Here is a 7579-nt window from a genome sequence, read left to right on the forward strand (position 1 = left end):
GCTTCTATTCCCATAAAAAGAAGCAAGGACAGATCAGAGTCAGTCATCACAGAAGAGCATCTGAATAAAGCTCTTGATGGGATAAAGGCAAATGAGCACAAGAAGAAGGCATCTGAACTAACCTTCACTCCAATGGTTGAAGTAACTTCTGATATGGAGAAAGAAGCTGATGGGCAAGCTGTTCAGATGCTAGCTGAATTAAAAAGGAAAGAAGCTCAATACAATTTGGAGAGGGATCAAAGGCTCAAGGCTTCAGGTCTGGAGAATTGTGATGAATTTTTCAAGAAGAAGTCTGAAGAAGTCAAGGAAGTGGCTGTTAAAGCTTCAGAAGCGGTTCTGAAAGCACCTAGTACTATCACTTCTGAAGCTGGCCCTGCAGATCAGGTAATCCAGATTCCAGTCACCTCTATCCCCACTTCACCATCTTCACCATCAGCACCTGAACCAATAGAAGACACTTCTGTCTTAGACAATCTTGCTCTCCACTACTCAGGTGAGTTACCCATAGACAAAGCCTCAGAAAAAGCCTCTGAAACAACTCCAGAAGCAGCTGCTTCTGAAAATGTTGTTTCAGAAAACCCTCATCAACAAACACCTGAACCACAAAAACTCACAACACCCCCACAATCACCAATAGCCATCACTGACCCCCAACTCAACACTCAAACAACAACTTCACCACAACAACCACCATCTGAAACTGAATTTCAACCTTTACCTGAACACTCTCCTGAACCAACTCCCATGGATGTTGACATCTCTCTAGTCAATGTTCAAGCCTCAACCTCCACCACACACATTGATTCTGACCAGCCCTCATCTTCTAACACACAAACACACCTTACCATTCCAGTTCCTAACCCTATTCAAGATTTAGAAATCAGTGATTCTGATCTTGAAATCCTTGAACATCCACCCACAAACATCCTGGAATCTGGATATATCGATTCTGAGTTTCTGACAATCTTGAGTCAGATGCACAATCTGGTGGATCAAAGAAGGACGATTGATCTCACAGGTGCATATGAAGACTCCTGGGCATCACTTCAGAACAGGGCAGCTGAGCTTATTGAAGAGATCAAGGCTAAATGCATCAGAGTCAAGCAAGCTTCAGTCAGAAGGCTAATGGAAAATCTGAATCAGAGTCTTAGAGTAAGAAGTTCTACACTGCTCCTGGCAAACCAGCCTTTCTTCTTTGAAACGGATTACTTGACCAGAGAAGCAAGGCTGTGTAAGCTTCTGAAGAAACAGATGGCACAGCAGCAGCAAGAAGCTAAAGAAAGGGAACAAGCTCTTCTTCAGAGGCAACAACAACTTGAAGAATTGTTGAAGAAGAAGATTGAAGAAATGGAAGAGATGAAGAAACAACAACAAACCAACCCTTAGTTGCACACCCTTGTGTTTTTCTTTGTTTGTTGTTTGTTTTATTTTCTTAGTCCTTGCTTCTGAAATCATCTTGTCTTATTTCTTTTGCTTCTGAATGCTTACTGATTCTGACTGTTTAGCTGCTTCTGACAATTGAATATACATGATTTTTTGCTCTGATTTATTTAGTTCATTGCTTAGTATACTCTCTCACGTTTGAGTTTTTCTCATATCTTTTTGTCTTTTGTGCTTAGATTTATTTTAATTTTTTGATAATGACAAAAGGGGGAGTATATGTGACAAGTATTTAAAGGCTCTGAGCCCCATTAATGGCATTTGAAATTTTTGAAAAACTTCTATCTTTTTACCTTATTGGTATAAGCTATGAATGAACGAAGGAGTATCAAAATTCAAGTAAAGTTAATTGAACCATTCTTCTTATCTATAAGTTAATTCTTTCAATGATTCAATTTTGCTTTTAAGCTCTGATAATAATTATTGCGCGCAAAATGAATTTAATTAACCTGGATAGAACTTAGGGGGAGCTTACAAACCTCACCTTAAAGACTATCAGACTCAGGGGGAGTTTGAGCTTACAAACCTCAGATTCTGAGCTTACAAACCTCAGAACCCCAAAGTCAACTTGTTAATTAGATTAACAACAATTGATCAATTTTAAATACTTTTGTTTGTCATCATCAAAAAGGGGGAGATTGTTGGAACAAAATGTGTTTAACAATAAACCTTAAAGAGTTTTGATGATAACAAGGTATTAAAAATTGTAAATTGGATTAGCTAATATTTGTTCAAGTGTACAGGACCATAATTATAAAGTTACATCATCATTGGTTCTGAATGAGCAAATAAAGAGCTATGGAAACAACAAAAATTTGAAGCTTGGACGCTCCTGAAGGCAACTTGCTCCTGAAGAAATAGCGCTCCTGAAGTAAGCTGCTCCTGAAGAATAGTGCTCCTGAAGACAAGAGGTCCAGAAGCCACATCATCAGAAGCTGCGTCATCAGAAGCTGCAGAAGTCATATCATCAGAAGCTGCATCATCAGAAGCTGCCTCATCAGAAGCCATTTCACCAGAAGCTGAATATCAACTGGATTTGCAAAGAATCAAGAATTGAAGAATTATCAATGCAAAAGCTGTCTATTGGATTCGAAAACACAAACAAAGGATTAGTGGAGCTTGCAACGGTCATTTCAAAGGTGTTTGAAGGTGTGTGTTTGCAATTTGGACGAAAGCGTTGACATTGTACTTTGTACGAATTGTACAACCACGTTCTCCACTACTCTGTTTTGTGTCTGCACTTCAAGACAAGAAAACAGCTCCAGAATACGGTCTCGCCTGCATAGATGTTCCTTTGGATAAGGAATGGATTTCAAATTTGTTCTTCATAGGACAACAACCAAATCAGGCAAAAGATCATTGGTGAAAGATCAAGCTTCAACAACGACTCTTTGGTGTGCTGGCAATTTCACAACGTCTCTCTCACACCTCTATATAAAGGAGTGAAGACCTAGAGAATTGGTAATGCAAGAACGCTGAACGAAAGACTCACAAAGATTTTCACAAGTACCAAACCTCTGCTGAAATTGTTCTGCATTCACTTAGAATTTCTGTGTCTCAAAGTCATATCTTAGAAATTCTTAAGTACATTGAGTCTGTATCTGATTTGTATTGTGAGCACCTCTGATTGTATATCAAGTGTTCAACCTTAAACAATTTTCTGTGTAATTTTGTTTAGTTAGGAAGTCTCTTGCAGTTGTGCTTGAGCAGGAAGTCTCTTGATTGTGTTCTTGAGCAAAGGAAGTCTCTTGCTTGTGTGCTTGAGCATTGGAAGTCTCTTGCTTGTGTGCTTGAGCATTTGTAATCAGATATTACTCATAGTGAAATCTCCTTGGAAGTGCAAGGGGGACTGGACTACTTCCGGATTGTGGAAGGAACCAGTATAATTGCTTTGTGTCGTTCTTCTTCTCTCTCTCTGTTTTATTCCGCTGCATTTAGATTCTGATTATCACTTCAGAAGCTGTCTCACTTAGCTTCTGATCAGTGTGTTCAGTTTTTAGGAGAAACGAAGAATTTTTCTAAAACACAATTCAACCCCCCTTCTTGTGTTTTTCTCACCTTCAAATTTTCTTAACATCCATTTTGGCCGAATTTTTAGAGAATGTAAAAATAAACCACGGAAGTTGTAGATATGTTGTTTACCTATCCAACGAATTGCCACATGCTAAGATTCAATTCAAATCGGCCACTTTCTGGGCCTCCCTAAATTAACTCGGAAATTTTCTTCACATCTATTTTGGCCGAATTTTTAGAGAATGTAAAAATAAACCATGGAAGTCGTAGCGATGTTGTTTTCCTATCCAACGAATTGTCACATGCTAAGATTCAATTCACATCGGCCACTTTCTGGGACTCCCTAAATTGTCGAGGAAATTTTCTTAACATCCATTTTGGCCGAATTTTTAGAGAATGTAAAAATAAACCATGGAAGTCGTAGCTATGTTGTTTACCTATCCAACGAATTGTCACATGCTAAGATTCAATTCAAATCGGCCACTTTCTGGGCCGCCCTAAATTGACGAGGAAATTTTCTTAACATCCATTTTGGCTGAATTTTTAGAGAACGTAAAAATAAACCATGGAAGTCGTAGCTATGTTGTTTACCTATCCAACGAATTGTCAGATGCTATGATTCAATTCAAATCGGCCACTTTATGGGCCTCCCTAAATTGACGAGGAAATTTTCTTAACATCCATTTTGGCCGAATTTTTAGAGAATGTAAAAATAAACCATGGAAGTCGTAGCTATGTTGTTTACCTATCCAACGAATTGTCACATGCTAAGATTCAATTCAAATCGGCCCCTTTCCGGGCCTCCCTAAATTGACGAGGAAATTTTCGTAACATCCATTTTGGCTGAATTTTTAGAGAATGTAAAAATAAACCATGGAAGTCGTAGCTATGTTGTTTACCTATCCAACGAATTGTCACATGCTAAGATTCAATTCAAATCGGCCACTTTCTGGGCCTCCCTAAATTGACGAGGAAATTTTCTTAACATCCATTTTGGCTGAATTTTTAGAGAACGTAAAAATAAACCATGGAAGTCGTAGCTATGTTGTTTACCTATCCAACGAATTGTCAGATGCTATGATTCAATTCAAATCGGCCACTTTATGGGCCTCCCTAAATTGACGAGGAAATTTTCTTAACATCCATTTTGGCCGAATTTTTAGAGAATGTAAAAATAAACCATGGAAGTCGTAGCTATGTTGTTTACCTATCCAGCGAATTGTCACATGCTAAGATTCAATTCAAATCGGCCCCTTTCCGGGCCTCCCTAAATTGACGAGGAAATTTTCTTAACATCCATTTTGGCCGAATTTTTAGAGAATGTAAAAATAAACCATGGAATTCGTAGCTATGTTGTTTACCTATCCAACGAATTGTCACATGCTAAGATTCAATTCAAATCGGCCACTTTCTGGGCCTCCCTAAATTGACGAGGAAATTTTCGTAACATCCATTTTGGCTGAATTTTTAGAGAATGTAAAAATAAACCATGGAAGTCGTAGCTATGTTGTTTACCTATCCAACGAATTGTCACATGCTAAGATTCAATTCAAATCGGCCACTTTCTGGGCCTCCCTAAATTGACGAGGAAATTTTCTTAACATCCATTTTGGCCGAATTTTTAGAGAATGTAAAAATAAACCACGGAAGTTGTAGATATGTTGTTTACCTATCCAACGAATTGCCACATGCTAAGATTCAATTCAAATCGGCCACTTTCTGGGCCTCCCTAAATTAACTCGGAAATTTTCTTCACATCTATTTTGGCCGAATTTTTAGAGAATGTAAAAATAAACCATGGAAGTCGTAGCGATGTTGTTTTCCTATCCAACGAATTGTCACATGCTAAGATTCAATTCACATCGGCCACTTTCTGGGACTCCCTAAATTGTCGAGGAAATTTTCTTAACATCCATTTTGGCCGAATTTTTAGAGAATGTAAAAATAAACCATGGAAGTCGTAGCTATGTTGTTTACCTATCCAACGAATTGTCACATGCTAAGATTCAATTCAAATCGGCCACTTTCTGGGCCGCCCTAAATTGACGAGGAAATTTTCTTAACATCCATTTTGGCTGAATTTTTAGAGAACGTAAAAATAAACCATGGAAGTCGTAGCTATGTTGTTTACCTATCCAACGAATTGTCAGATGCTATGATTCAATTCAAATCGGCCACTTTATGGGCCTCCCTAAATTGACGAGGAAATTTTCTTAACATCCATTTTGGCCGAATTTTTAGAGAATGTAAAAATAAACCATGGAAGTCGTAGCTATGTTGTTTACCTATCCAACGAATTGTCACATGCTAAGATTCAATTCAAATCGGCCACTTTCTGGGCCGCCCTAAATTGACGAGGAAATTTTCTTAACATCCATTTTGGCTGAATTTTTAGAGAACGTAAAAATAAACCATGGAAGTCGTAGCTATGTTGTTTACCTATCCAACGAATTGTCAGATGCTATGATTCAATTCAAATCGGCCACTTTATGGGCCTCCCTAAATTGACGAGGAAATTTTCTTAACATCCATTTTGGCCGAATTTTTAGAGAATGTAAAAATAAACCATGGAAGTCGTAGCTATGTTGTTTACCTATCCAGCGAATTGTCACATGCTAAGATTCAATTCAAATCGGCCCCTTTCCGGGCCTCCCTAAATTGACGAGGAAATTTTCTTAACATCCATTTTGGCCGAATTTTTAGAGAATGTAAAAATAAACCATGGAATTCGTAGCTATGTTGTTTACCTATCCAACGAATTGTCACATGCTAAGATTCAATTCAAATCGGCCACTTTCTGGGCCTCCCTAAATTGACGAGGAAATTTTCGTAACATCCATTTTGGCTGAATTTTTAGAGAATGTAAAAATAAACCATGGAAGTCGTAGCTATGTTGTTTACCTATCCAACGAATTGTCACATGCTAAGATTCAATTCAAATCGGCCACTTTCTGGGCCTCCCTAAATTGACGAGGAAATTTTCTTAACATCCATTTTGGCCGAATTTTTAGAGAATGTAAAAATAAACCACGGAAGTTGTAGATATGTTGTTTACCTATCCAACGAATTGCCACATGCTAAGATTCAATTCAAATCGGCCACTTTCTGGGCCTCCCTAAATTAACTCGGAAATTTTCTTCACATCTATTTTGGCCGAATTTTTAGAGAATGTAAAAATAAACCATGGAAGTCGTAGCGATGTTGTTTTCCTATCCAACGAATTGTCACATCCTAAGATTCAATTCACATCGGCCACTTTCTGGGACTCCCTAAATTGTCGAGGAAATTTTCTTAACATCCATTTTGGCCGAATTTTTAGAGAATGTAAAAATAAACCATGGAAGTCGTAGCTATGTTGTTTACCTATCCAACGAATTGTCACATGCTAAGATTCAATTCAAATCGGCCACTTTCTGGGCCGCCCTAAATTGACGAGGAAATTTTCTTAACATCCATTTTGGCCGAATTTTTAGAGAATGTAAAAATAAACCATGGAAGTCGTAGCTATGTTGTTTACCTATCCAACGAATTGTCACATGCTAAGATTCAATTCAAATCGGCCACTTTCTGGGCCGCCCTAAATTGACGAGGAAATTTTCTTAACATCCATTTTGGCTGAATTTTTAGAGAACGTAAAAATAAACCATGGAAGTCGTAGCTATGTTGTTTACCTATCCAACGAATTGTCAGATGCTATGATTCAATTCAAATCGGCCACTTTATGGGCCTCCCTAAATTGACGAGGAAATTTTCTTAACATCCATTTTGGCCGAATTTTTAGAGAATGTAAAAATAAACCATGGAAGTCGTAGCTATGTTGTTTACCTATCCAGCGAATTGTCACATGCTAAGATTCAATTCAAATCGGCCCCTTTCCGGGCCTCCCTAAATTGACGAGGAAATTTTCTTAACATCCATTTTGGCCGAATTTTTAGAGAATGTAAAAATAAACCATGGAATTCGTAGCTATGTTGTTTACCTATCCAACGAATTGTCACATGCTAAGATTCAATTCAAATCGGCCACTTTCTGGGCCTCCCTAAATTGACGAGGAAATTTTCGTAACATCCATTTTGGCTGAATTTTTAGAGAATGTAAAAATAAACCATGGAAGTCGTAGCTATGT

This window comes from Medicago sativa, chromosome 7 (assembly GCF_051527215.1).
Source record: "Medicago sativa cultivar Bolivia chromosome 7, Bolivia_mono, whole genome shotgun sequence".
NCBI classification, from domain to species: domain Eukaryota; kingdom Viridiplantae; phylum Streptophyta; class Magnoliopsida; order Fabales; family Fabaceae; genus Medicago; species Medicago sativa.